Here is a 12,965-nt window from a genome sequence, read left to right as displayed (position 1 = left end):
TGTCCCCATGTGGTCCCATCATAGTCCCCAAGTACTCCCCATGCGCCCCCAACTTGTCTCACACATGCCTTCCACATAGCCCCCATGTGGCCCCACGTGGTCCTCAGGGGGCCCCGCTGTGGTCCTGTAACAAGAGCGAAATGCTCAGCCTCTCTGACTAGAGTAGAAATTTTTAGTTTTAAAAAGTCCACGTTATTAATTTTTTTCTTTTGTGGATAGGCTTTTGGTGTTGTGTGTTAAAACTCATCACCAAAGCCAAAGTCATGTAGATTTTCTTTTATGTTGCCTTCTAGATATTTTATAGTTTTGTATTTTGAATTTGTGGACGATGTTGAGTAAATTTTGGTGTAAATTGTAAAGTTTGTGTCAACAGTCATTGCATTCCCTATGGTTTCCAATTAATGTTTCCTTAACGACTTTTGGAGAAGTCATGGGATATTTGGCTTCATTTCAGTTTGTATTTCCGAAGTTGAATGGATTCAGCAGGACGGCCCAGAAGGGGCCTGGCGTCCACTGAACTGAGAGGCGCGTTCTGCACGTCCCCGCCAGCCGGCAGGGGGCGCCCGAGCCCGCCTCTCGGACCCTAACGCTTCCAGCACACACTGCCCATGCACTTGGCTTTTCGCGCACGTTGAGGGAGGCTGGTCCCCTCGGGACATACACGAGAGACGTCGCTGCGGCTTTGGGAAAAGGTGGGGTCGCGTCATCACCGACAGGAGCTGGGTTTCCTGAGGACCCGCTGGGGAGACGCCCCGGAGGGAGGATAAGGTGAGGAAAGCTTCCTGTGTGCGTGGACTGCTGGGGGGAGGGGCGTGTCAATTTTCAGAGGAAGGGCTCCATGTGGAAAATTGTGGGGTTTTTAGTTTTTTGTGTGATGGAAGGTAGTGTCCAGTGTTCCCAGCGCCCCTGTTTATGCTCATTCATTTCTAGGCTCTCCATTCTGCTCCATGGATCTGTACCAGTGCCATACTGTTTGGTGACTCCAGCTTTGTGATATATTGTAGTTTGAAGTCAGGAAGTGTGATACCTCCAGGTTTATTCTTCCTCAGGACGGCTTTGGCTACTCGGCATCTTTCGTGGTGCCCTGGATACATGTTAGCATTGTTCTATTTCTGTGAAAATGCCATTGGAATTTTCATCGGAATTGCATTGACTCTGAATTGCTTTGGGTAGAATGGCCATTTCAATAACATTAATTCTTCCAATCCATGAGCAGGGTCCATCTTTCCATTTATTTATGTTTTCTTCCATTTCTTTAATCAATTCCTTACAGTGTTCAGGTCTTTCACTTCGTTGTTTAAATTTATTCCTAGGTATTTTATTCTTTTTGGTGCAATTGTAAATAGGATTGTTTTCCTAATTTCTTTTTCTGATGGTTTGCTATTAGTGTATAGAAATGCAACTTATTTAAAAATTTTTTTTTATTGGGGAACAGTGTGTTTTTCCAGGACCCATCAGCTCCAAGTCAAGTAGTTGTTGCAATCTAGTTGTGGAGGGTGTGGGGATCGAACCGGCAACCTTGGTGTTATGAGCACTGCACTCTAACCAACTGAGCTAACCCACCACCTCTGTAACTGATTTTTGTATGTTGATTTTGTATCCTGCAAATTGACTGGATTTGTTAAATCATTCTGTTTTTTGGTGGTGGAAAATTGGAATTCAAAATGCCCATTGTGTCTACCGCCTCCCAGGTCATCCACGACACCTAAGACCTAGACGCTACTAGTATAATTTTCCCAGCGTGCCTCTTAATAACATGTGGACTTCCACATGGGAGATTAGTGTCCCCACTTTGGGTGCTGGATCAGCATAGGGCTTGACCTCTGTAATGAAGCTTGATGTCTTCTCTGCTTTTCTGGCGTGGTTGTTTCAAAAAGTAGTTTACTTTCCAGTCATTTCAAACATCCAGAAAGTTTGCAGTAGCATTACAAATACTCTTTATCGCTATACTCAGATTTCCCAGCTGTCACTACTTGACCACATTTGCCATTTCCCACTAAGTACGCCAGTGTTTTATCCAAAACAGGTGTGCTGTCCCAGGGACCCACCTCATCACCCCAAGGAAGAAATCATTATGGTTTCTATTGATACATTATAATCCAATCCACGGCCTCACTTCAACCTTCACTACCTGCCCCAACTGTGTGAAAATGTCTTTTTTGTTGTAATCCAGTTTTTTTTTTCTGTAACTGTTGCTGAGACTTTCCCTCATTTCCCCAACTTTGATGGATTTAAAGCGCAGAGTATGATTCCAACCTGGGTGGCCTTTTCTGCTTGGCTTTTTTTCTTTTACAATGTCTTTAATGTCCACCCATGTCTTAACGTGTATCAGTACTTTTGTTTTTTTCATTGTGATTAAATATATGCAACACAACATTTACCATTTAAACCAGGGGTCGGTAAACTAGCTCATGAGCCACATGTGGCTTTTACTATTTTTATATTTAACGAGCTACATGCAGTCCTCAATTAGATGAATTTATTGCTTTAGAGCAGAGCGACTGTGAGTCTGCAGAGAAGGATTAAGTGCGGACAGTAGTAATGGTAATGGTGGTTAATTGGACAAACATAAACTTGACCTTTATACAGCAGCGTTGAACTTTTTTTAGTTTTCCTGCAAGTAGGAGTGTGTTTGCTTCAACAACCTAACAATTCCAGAAGCTTTGTTTTAGAAATAGCTTTACATTTTGAATTAGTGTAGGTAAAGCAGGTATGGAAAAAGGAGGGCCATCTCCTTCTACCCTGACAAGCTGGGGGCCCTTAATTAATGAGTCTGGTGCTTGGCTGATAAAGTCATTTTTTTCTTTTTTTTAAAAAAGATTTTATTGGGGAATTGGGGAGGGGAATAGCGTTGGGGAATCGGGGAAGGGGAACAGACAAGTTGCTGTCCTTTTGTTCTTCAGTCTGGTTGTGGAGGACGTCGCTTCACTGGCCCATGTTGGTATCATCATTGCGCTCTTCCCGGGTGAGGCAGTTGCTCGCTCGCCATTGGACGGCTGCTCACAGTGGCTCACGAAGCTCATACCCACTGCTGGCCAGCCCCACTGCAGCCTACGCCGTCGCTGGTGACCCATGGCAGCCCAGCTCCAGGTCGAGCTGTTGTTCAGCATCTTAGCTGTAGAGGGCGCAGTGTCACTGGCCCTCATATGTGGGATCCGAACCGGGGCCCTGCTGCTCAGAGCTGGCATCCCAAGCCAACTCCTGACCAACACACCACTCAGCTGGCTCAGAAACTCATTTTTTTCAAGGTGGGCCTTTGTCTGCTAGGAGCTGGTGCTTTCTCGCCAGATGATAATGGATCATAAACCGCTTTCATGCTGATGAAGCGGTGAAAGGAATGGGTTAGGGCGAGACCAGACCTTGTTCCCCTATTCCCACCTGTCTCGTTTTTAGGTAGGAAACTTTGGGGGACCATAAAGGAACTCTGCTCTTCCCTTAGGACTGAGGCTGGTGAGCAACCACCCCAGCTTAGGTGCCCTTTGGAATGTTCCCATGATGCCCCGTGCAGCGCTGTATCCCTGCACTTCCCTCCACCTAGTTTCTATATTATATACCAATTTGGCCTCCTCTGTTATACTATGAACTCCTGGGAGGTATCGTTGCCACTTTTACCCTCAATACATGGTTGGTCAGACGTCTTGGATTTTGTGTTTGTAAGGGTGAGAAGCAAGAAAAGAATCAAGAGTACTAGTAGGAGGGCCGGTCGAGTGGCACGTTGGTTAAGAGCTGGCTTAGGATGCCAGCTCTGAGAAGCAGAGCCCCAGTTTGGATCCCACATGAGGGCCAGTGACACTGCGCCCTCTACAGCTAAGATGCTGAACAACAGCTCAACCTGGAGCTGGGCTGCCGTGAGTTGCCGGCGATGGTGTAGGCTGCAGCCCCTGCTGCAGTGGGTTGCCATGGGCTACCGTGTGTAGCCAGCAGCCAGCGTGAGCGGCCAGCAGCCGCCGTGAGAGGCCGTCCAGAAGCCGGCGAATGATCTGCCTCGTCCAGGAAGAGCGCAATGATGGTGCCATCTTGGGCCAGTGAAGCAACGTCCTCCATAACTAGACTGAAGAACAAAACAACAGCAACTTGTCTGTTCCCCTATCCCCAATTCCCCAGCAGTGTTCCCATCCCCCCAATTCCCCAATAAAAATCTTAAAAGAAAAAAAAGAGTACTAGGTAGGAACTCAGAAAGAGAACTAGCTGTCATTCGGACCAAGAAGGTGCAGATGGCGAAGAGAAGGGATACAAGACATGTTTTTAATTCATTCAGCCAACATGTCCAATCAACCAACCAACCACATGCTGAGAACTGAGCTCACCCCCGTGCTCATTCTTTTTGTGTCATTTATAAGTCACATTAATCTTTGAGAAAGAATGACCAATTAAGTTTGTTTTTGATTCTTACAGATTGTAAATCTTGCCAATTTCTAATTCTTGGATTGTAGACATCTCTAGACTCAGTTATTCCCACTCATTTTTATTGATTCTTCTTTCAAAAGCAGTTATTTCCAAAATTCTGCATTCCTTTCTCACAGTGCCCATCAGCTAATTTATTTTTTAAAAGATTTTTATTGGGGAATTGGGGGAAGGGGAACAGACAAGTTGCTGTTGTTTTGTTCTTCAGTCCAGCTGTGGAGGACGCCTCTCCACTGGCCCAAGTTGGCACCATCATTGCGCTCTTCCCGGGCGAGGCACATCAGTCGCCGGCCTCTGGATGGCTGCTCACCGCGGCTGCTGGCCGCTCACGCTGGCTGCTGGCTACACATGGCAGCCCATGGCAACCCACTGCCACAGGGGCCGCAGCCCATGCCGTTGCCCGCGACTCACAGCAGCCCAGCTCCAGGCTGAGCCGCTGTTCAGCATCTTAGCTGTGGAGGGCAGTGTCAGTGGCCCTCATATGTGGGATCCAAACCGGGGCCCTCTGGCGTCCCAAGCCAGTTCTTAACCATCGCGCCACTCGGCCGACCCCCATCAGCTGATTTCATATTTCAGTGGCGATAACTTAGAATTTATACAATCCATTGACATAAAGCTGTTCCTGGTCTCATTCATTGCCAGAGAGGATCTCAGCAAACTATGAATATTTTGGCACTCTAATAAAGATATATATTCGGATTCATTATTGCATGTATGTACTCCAAAATGGAATGAATATTCTTATGTATTACAGATGAAATGTGAGCTGATAGGGTGAAGTTTTTCTTTTTTCTTTTGGAAATTTTATTCAAATTTGGAAATATATCTTAACCCAGCTGAGAAGAGGCAGATACTTTCTTCTTTAACCTAAATTTCCTCAACAAATTGAGCAATACATTGCAATGAAAAATATAGGATTTTTTTCAAGGTTCGGAAAAAACACAAGGTTAGTTTCATGCTTTAATTATATCAAGTATTTAATAGATAAGGATTGAAATGGTATCTCCCCAGCCCCTCTCCCCAAGCATTGCTCCCCTGTTCTGAGAATGTTTCAGCTGTGAGGGCTGCCCTCCTATGGCAGGCTTCAATTTTGCAATTTTCCTAATGGGGAAAACTGAGAGGGAAAAGAAGATGCGGAAAATTGTAATGACAGTGTTGAAAATGACCCATCATAATACCACTTAGAACTGGTGAGGTCCAGTAAAGGTCAAAACCCCAAACCCAGGAATTCTGTAAACAGATATGGTTTGGATCTTTAAACACGGTTCTAAGACACCAACCGTGTGGGACAGTTCCCACGGAACAACAAAGAGTTTTAGGAGCAAGTGGGTGGAGCTTCCCCCTCGAGGCTGGTGAATAGGTGTCCCATTCTGTAGAGAATTGTTGAGATAGGATATTCAGTGGCTTTTTTCATCTAGCGGCTGAATACAGGCGTCCCCCCCTTTTCGAAAGTTCGCGTTTGTCACTTGGCTTTCACTGAAGACCTGTGTTGGTACCTGTTTTCACAACCAAAAGAAATCCAAAGAGGAAAATGGTAGTCGGCATGGGCTTTGCAGCAGCCATTATAGAGGCAGTGGCATCCTGTGCAGAGGGAGTAGCCCTGCCAAGCTCCTTCCTAGGAATGACACTCAGCATCAAGCTGCCACAGCTTGGAACTCTATAAATATCTGTGCTTTATCTCCATTTATGTTGTGCAACATTTGCAACATGTGTGCTCAGGTATCAGAAGAGCTTGAGAGAGCTTGTAAGGGTGTCACGCTTCAAGGAACACTGGACGTACTTGAGCGTAGTTGGTCGGTTATTTTTTTGTTCTGGGAATGCTAAAATGTATGTCCATAAATATTAATGGTGAGTACTGCTTTGCTTTACATCATTTAAGTGTACAAAAGTTTTCGTAGAGAACACTTCACTTTTGCGGGAAACCAGTGGACTATTCTTCTTATAATCTAACTTCAGTCTGGTTTTCCAGCGGAAGGGCAGAGATGTTGAATTCCAGAGTCTTAGGAAGCGAAGTCTCCAGCAGGAAATCTTAGCTTAAGGTGGGGCAGGAGCAGTAGGTGGTGTCATGTACACGTGTCAAGTACATGTGTGAGGGAACCCCCCAAGAAGGGACAGAGGATTACAATCCAACCATTACAGAGAGCCGGTGTTCAGGGAATGAAGGTCGAACAGTCTCAAGAAGCCTGGGACCTACCTAGGGCTTTATTCATTTCAAGTTTTTGAAATTTGGCATTTGCATTCGTTTTGCCACAATAGTCACACCTCAAGTCTTTTTGCTTAGCAAAGAATGCTGTATTTGGAGACCAAGTTCAAACTCTCCAAACTGTTGTTTCAAAGCGATGTAACTTTTAGGTAAGTCACTGACCCTCTAGAGCAGTGGTTCTCAACCTGTGGGTTGCGACCCCTTTGGGGGTCAAACGACCCTTTCACAGGGTCATCTAAGACCATCGGAAAACAAAAAGATATTTACATTATGATTCATAACAGTAGCAAAATTACAGTTATAGAGTAGTAATGAAAACAATTTTATGGTTGGGGGTCACCACAACATGAGGAACTGTATTAAGGGGTCGCGGCATTAGGAAGATTGAGAACCGCTGCTCTAGAGTCTCAGCTTCCTGTAAAAATAGGACTGGTTCTGCCTTGCTTAACGACGGGATACTGCTGAGAAAGGGGTCGTTAGGCGATTTGGTTGTCATGGGAACATCACAGTGCACTCACACACAGATGGTCCAGCCACCTCCCCATCCAGGCTCCTGGGCTACTGGCCTGTCAGCCTGTTACTGTACAGAATACTGCAGGCCACTGTAACACAATGGTATTTGTCTATCTAAACTGAAAAGGTGCAGTAAAATATGATACAAAGATAGAGTGTGTGTGTGTGTATGCAAGTGTACACTGGGGGGGGGAGCGGGCAGAGGGCTGTGTAGGGAGGTGCTGCAGGGAGAGCAGATGTCAGAGGTGGGGAGGGAGGAAGGGAGGGAGGAAGGGCGAGCAGAGAGCGAAAGAGGCCCAGGGAGAGAAAGCTTGAGAGGAGAAAAAATGAAAGGGAGAGAGGGAGAGGGCTAGAGCGCAAGGAGGGAGGGAGGAATGGGACTGGAGGAAAGAGAAATGGAGAGAAGAGGAGGGAGTGAGTGTGTGCACATGTGTGTGCACATGTGTGTGCGTGCGTGCGGGGGCGGGCCCTGAGGCTGCCCCCCTCCTCCCCAGCCCCCCCCCACTCCAGGCCCCACCTGGTGGGGCGAGGGCACGGTGGGTGGGCAGAACGCTGAGCCTCCTACTCTGTTGGGTTGTTGGAAAAGTCATGACGTATTTTTTCTATGTTTTTCGTTGCAAAAATGTGTCATGACTTTTCCGACAACCCAATATTTAAACCACCCAGAGCCAACAGTAAATTCAGCATCATAGTTGGGTCTGGCCTTTTCTTTCAACCTCACAAACTTTTTGCTTATAATCCATGATCATCTTATGGGACCACAGTTGATATGTGGTCTGTTGGCTGACACACCGTTATGTGGCACACGACCGTCCCACAGATGGTGGCTGGGAGGGCCCCCCTGCCTCGGTACCTCTGCTCTGCTTGGGCCACTTCAGGCACCCCTTTCCTGTCTCTTCCAGTCCATTCTTCACACAGCAGCCAGCTGCTGTGATCATGATTCTAAGATGCAAAGTAGAAGACATAGCCTCTTAGTTCTGTCAATTCTCTAACTCCTGGTAAATGGCCTCAAGATCCAAGTCCTCTCTGTGGCCTCCGATGGCCACCGTGCTGTGTCCTGCCCACCTGTCCAGTCTGCTCACATCTGTTCCACCTGTCCATGTGTGGCTTTCCTCCAGCCATAGGACCTTTGCAGGAACCCCTTCTACTCTCTTCTAACTTGTATGTTCAACCTGTCTTCCTCAGGGGAGCCCTCTCTTCCCAACACCTGCCCACCTCCCCCTGCCCGGGTCTCTTTCCTTCTCTCAGTGGGGGGATGATTAGTATCTGTCTCCTTCACGGGACTGTGAACTTCCTGGGGGCAGGTCCCATATCTGGTTTTACTCAACCGTGAGCTGGCAGCCCTGGGCAGGGTCCTGGGCACATAGCCATCCTCAACATTTATTAGATCAGTAAGCACGTGAGTGAGCGATGGCACGTAAAATGCCTACGCGTAGGATGTGGTATGCAGAGAATACTCAGAACTGTTAGACATTGTTATTCTTTCAAGGAAGTTAAAGCTAGGATCCCTACTATCACATTGCTTTAATCTTTGAATGGTATTTCGGATTCCAGTCATACTTTCTAGTTTTTCCCTGGCATGGAACTTTTAAAAATGCTATTTAGGAAATTTGGAGATACTTAAGGAGATATATCATCATTTATTTAGAAAGTTGATTATGGACAAGCCAATCATTAGTTATGATCACTATTACATGAAAACAAAAGAAAAACTAGCCCATTCTCTCAGCATTCAGTGGTCATTTTATTTTCATACTGGAATCAGGTCCTTTTTAATGGATTTTAAAAAAATCCCTAAGACCACAGTTTAATATTTACAGCGTTTTCTTCAAGGACCCTTTCCCAGTCATTTTAATGGAAGTTTTACCTAATGGTTTGTAAATCACAAGATGAACTAGTTAGCGACACAAGAGCCAAAATTCATTTTCGTCTTGTGACACACACCGTAAATTTGTTTCTTTGGATGGAAAACAGAAAACAAACAAAAAAAGAATAAAAATACTCCAAAGCACCAACTCCTAAGAGTTGAGGCCCAGAACCACAAGAGCCAGGAAATTCTATTTAAAGGGAATCAACTTAAACTTTGATTTTTCCTGGCATTGGCTGTTGTTTTTTTTTACCTGATCATGTTGTTTAAAGATAGTTAGGACATTTCATAATCTTATTAAGAGGAGCAAATAAAGCACAGGCCATTCAGGCCAATGAGCACTTTTCAAAGTTTGCTTTCTTGGCCTGGCTTCTCGTTAAGATCCAAGGGTCTTCAAAATGTCCAATGAGCCTTATTTCCTTATTGCTCAAGAGTTTTCTGCAGTAACAATATTCTACTGTTACTTTCGCCCTAATGGGTCCGTTTTATTTTTTTTAATTTTTCATATATATATATATTTTTTTAAAAGATTTTTATTGGGGAATTGGGGGGATGGGAACAGTGCTGGGGAATTGGGGGAAGGGGAACAGACAAATTGCTGTCGTTTTGTTCTTCAGTCTAGTTGTGGAGGACGTTGCTTCACTGGCCCAAGTTGGCACCATCATTGCGCTCTTCCTGGTGAGGCAGATCAGTCGCCGGCTTCTGGACGGCCGCTCACTGCGGCTGCTGGCCGCTCACGCTGGCTGCTGGCTACATATGGCACCCATGGCAACCCACTGCCACAGGGACTGCAGCCTACGCCGTCGCCAGCGACTCACGGCAGCCCAGCTCCAGGTTGAGCTGTTGTTCAGCATCTTAGCTGTGGAGGGCAGTGTCACTGGCCCTCATATGTGGGATCCGAACCGAGGCCCTCTGGCATCCCAAGCGAGTTCTTAACCATTGCGCCACTCGGCCGGCCCTAATTTTTCATATTTTTAGCTGAGCCATCCTGCCACCTGTTGGCAGCTCAGCGACTGCTCAGCTTGGGCTGGGCATCGAACCGCTGTTGCTCAGAGCTCTTAACCAACTGAATGAGCTCTTAACCAACTTGAGTGAGCTCTTAACCAACTGAGCCACTCGGCCGGCCCCTAATGGGTCCGTTTTAAAATGGTGTTTCCATCACCAGGGCTTCACCAAATGCTTTAGGACGTTTGTAGGACAAACATGGTAGAACCGATGAGACAACCTAGTAAGAAAAGAAGTGAGAGGAGAAAATCGATTCCCCTTTGTAAAAGGAAGGGCTGGGTTAATGAATGTCCCAAACCAGGCGTCCTCCACTCCGCTCACTAGACATGGCACCACTGCCAAGGTGAGCTCCTGGGAGAGGTCAGTTGGCTCGGCCAATGGTTCAGCATGGCCGATCTCACCCATTCCCACCAGACGTGTACGGGGAGCGTCTTCCTTTGGGGTCTTTGTTCTTCTCACCTGAGGGTCATGTCTTGTCTGGGGCCCCCTGTCCCTCTTGCTGATGATGACTGCTCCTTTTCACTCCACCCTCCCCTCTTGGGATCAGTACAATCACCTGTTCACACCTGACCTTCCCTTTGCTTTAGGACTGAGCTCGGGTGACAGGCTCCAGCTGTGCTGCCCAGTGGTCTTACAGCCTGCCCTGCAGACTGGGCAGACCTGTTTCAAATCCATCTCTCCTGCTCACAAGCTGTCCAACTTTTAGGAAGCTACTTAGCTCCTTGGGCTTGTATTTCCTCATCTGTGAAAACAGAGATAATACCACTGACCTCATCATTGGCCTTATTGTGAAGATGGGATAGAATCGTGAACGTAAAGCATAGTTCAAACAGCCAGTACGTGGGGTTCAGAGTATCATATCCGTGAGACGGCTGCCAGGTTGCAGAAAAGGCCTTCTTCCGCAGACATGAGTGTGACATAATCTCTTTTTGTGGGTGTCCTTATGTGATGTATTTGTAGTAAAGTTTTTGCTGAAATTTGGCAGCTGGAATTTTTAGGAGCCCACGTCTGGGCTAGTACCATCTGTAAAAGTGTTGACTGAACCAGGTTCCCTTCTAATCCTTTTACAGTGAAATCTTCACAACTCCATGTACAGGTGAGGCCCAGGGAGAGACAAATAACTTGTCCAGGTCTTTAGGGTTCTAATGGCTGGCAGTGGGCACTGGGCTGGGAGCTTTACTCTAATTACACTATTTAATTGCCACAAAATCCCTAGGAGGTAGGTACTTTGATGTTTCCCATTTTCACCTGAGAATACAGAGGTAGAGATTTGCCCCAAGTCACATATCTGGTAAATGGCAGAGCACGGATTCAGACCCCTTGGTGTGTCGCCCCAGGGTCTCAGCGATGATAGGAGAATGTCACCTAGTGTCTCTGATCCTCGGTTACCATTTTATTGGTGCCTGACACGTAGTGGGTTCCCCAAACATGCTTCCAATGAATGAGGTTAACAGATAGCTGACGTTTCCTGAGCCCTCACGTTGTGTAGGGGCATGGACGCTGATTATGTAAGCCTTGTAGAATTAATTCTAATACCAACCAATGGGGTAGGTCCTGCTGCTAACCCATTTGACAGATAAGAAAATGGAGGCGCCAAGAGGTTCACTTGCTTGAGAGGATGCAGCTTGGAAGTAACATGGCCTATGGCCTGTAAACCGAGGCAGTCAGACCCTAGAGCTGGAGCGGCCAACCTTGACGATGGACCCTTGTCACGGCAGAGCTCCTGCCTGTTCTCGCGCATCTTCATGCAGTATCCAAAAAAAAAAAAATCAGGGTCCTAATTTTTTTTTTTTTAAAGATTTTATTGGGGAAGGGGAACAGCCAAGTTGTCCTTCAGTCTTAGTTGTGGAGGGCACAGCTAGCTCAGCTCCAAGTCCAGTTGCCATCTGGCCACTCGTCGGCAGCTTGCAGCCACTCAGCTCAAGGTGCCGTGTTCAATCTTAGTTGCGGGTGGGCTTAGCCCACCATCCCATGTGGGAGTCGGCCCGGCATCCTTGTTTTAGGAGCACATTCTCTCACCAGCTGAGCCATCCTGCCATTTATTGGCAGCTCAGTGGCAGCTCAGCTTGGGCGCAGCTCACTGGCCCATGTGGGAGTCGAACTGGTGACCCTGTTGCTCAGACCTCACCCGCTTAACCAACTGAGCCTCTTGGCCGGCCCCATCAGCGTCCTAATTTGAAACTTAAATGACTCTGGTGACATAAAACCGAAAATACCATGAAACACTATTGTAAATTCTGCCTGACAGTAATTCTGTGGATGGAAGAGCCTTTCTACAGCCTCTTTTGCCTGATGATTAGAAGCTTGAGGGTAGACATGTTATTCTAGCCAGTCCCAGAGCTAGTCTTGGAGGAAAACAGCTGACAAGTCTAAGTTTCTGTGAGAGATTGATGAGACCAAACATGAAGGTCACACCAGGGAGGTGGACATGACCTAATAAAATGGTTTTTATAAGGGTTGCAAAAACCTCATACCGCCTTCTGCTTTCAATGTGCAGCTGGACTTGCTGAGATCGTGAACAATAACGCCAATATGGATCGCCAAGGGCGACACGACAGACGTGTGACAAGAAGCACAGTGCCTCTGAACTAAGTGTGCAGCTGCCAGGTCAAGGTGAGTCTGGAATGGAATGTCTGCAGCCGCGGCAGCACTGTCTGTGCCTCTTCGTTTCCTCTGTGCCGGGTGGTCATCGTAGAGCCTCCTCATGGGACCCTGACCCGAGTAAATGGAGGCGCAGTACTCAGAGGAGGTGTGAGTCTGGCACAGAGAGTGCTGTCCACTGCTGCTTTGCTCTGATGGAAGCGTCAGAAACTCCAGCATTTTACTTCTCGTGTTCAGGCCACTCGTCAGACACCAAGGCGCGAAATGAAGCACAGAGAAGCCGATCCGCTTTCTCAGGCTGTTTAACCCAGAAGCACTCGGGGAGGATGTCTCTCTCTCTCTCTCTCTCTCTCTCTCTCTCTCTCCCTCCCT

The 12,965-nt window shown here is 47.0% G+C and overlaps 1 long non-coding RNA gene across 1 annotated transcript in view; it reads left to right on the top strand.

The window, feature by feature from the left end:
• The first annotated feature begins 647 nt into the window (after positions 1–647).
• LOC109385848 (uncharacterized) overlaps positions 648–12,965 on the top strand; it is a 23,766-nt gene continuing 11,448 nt past the window's right edge. Inside the window, exons 1-2 of the long non-coding RNA XR_002124691.1 lie at positions 648–768; positions 12,490–12,605. This is a non-coding gene — a long non-coding RNA (uncharacterized LOC109385848). The remainder of the gene's footprint in view (positions 769–12,489; positions 12,606–12,965) is intronic.

This window comes from Hipposideros armiger, unplaced genomic scaffold, assembly GCF_001890085.2.
Source record: "Hipposideros armiger isolate ML-2016 unplaced genomic scaffold, ASM189008v1 scaffold_126, whole genome shotgun sequence".
Classification (NCBI taxonomy): Eukaryota; Metazoa; Chordata; class Mammalia; order Chiroptera; family Hipposideridae; genus Hipposideros; species Hipposideros armiger.
The sequence above is the reverse complement of the archived record's forward strand: the minus strand, read 5'-3'. Positions and strand labels throughout refer to the sequence as shown.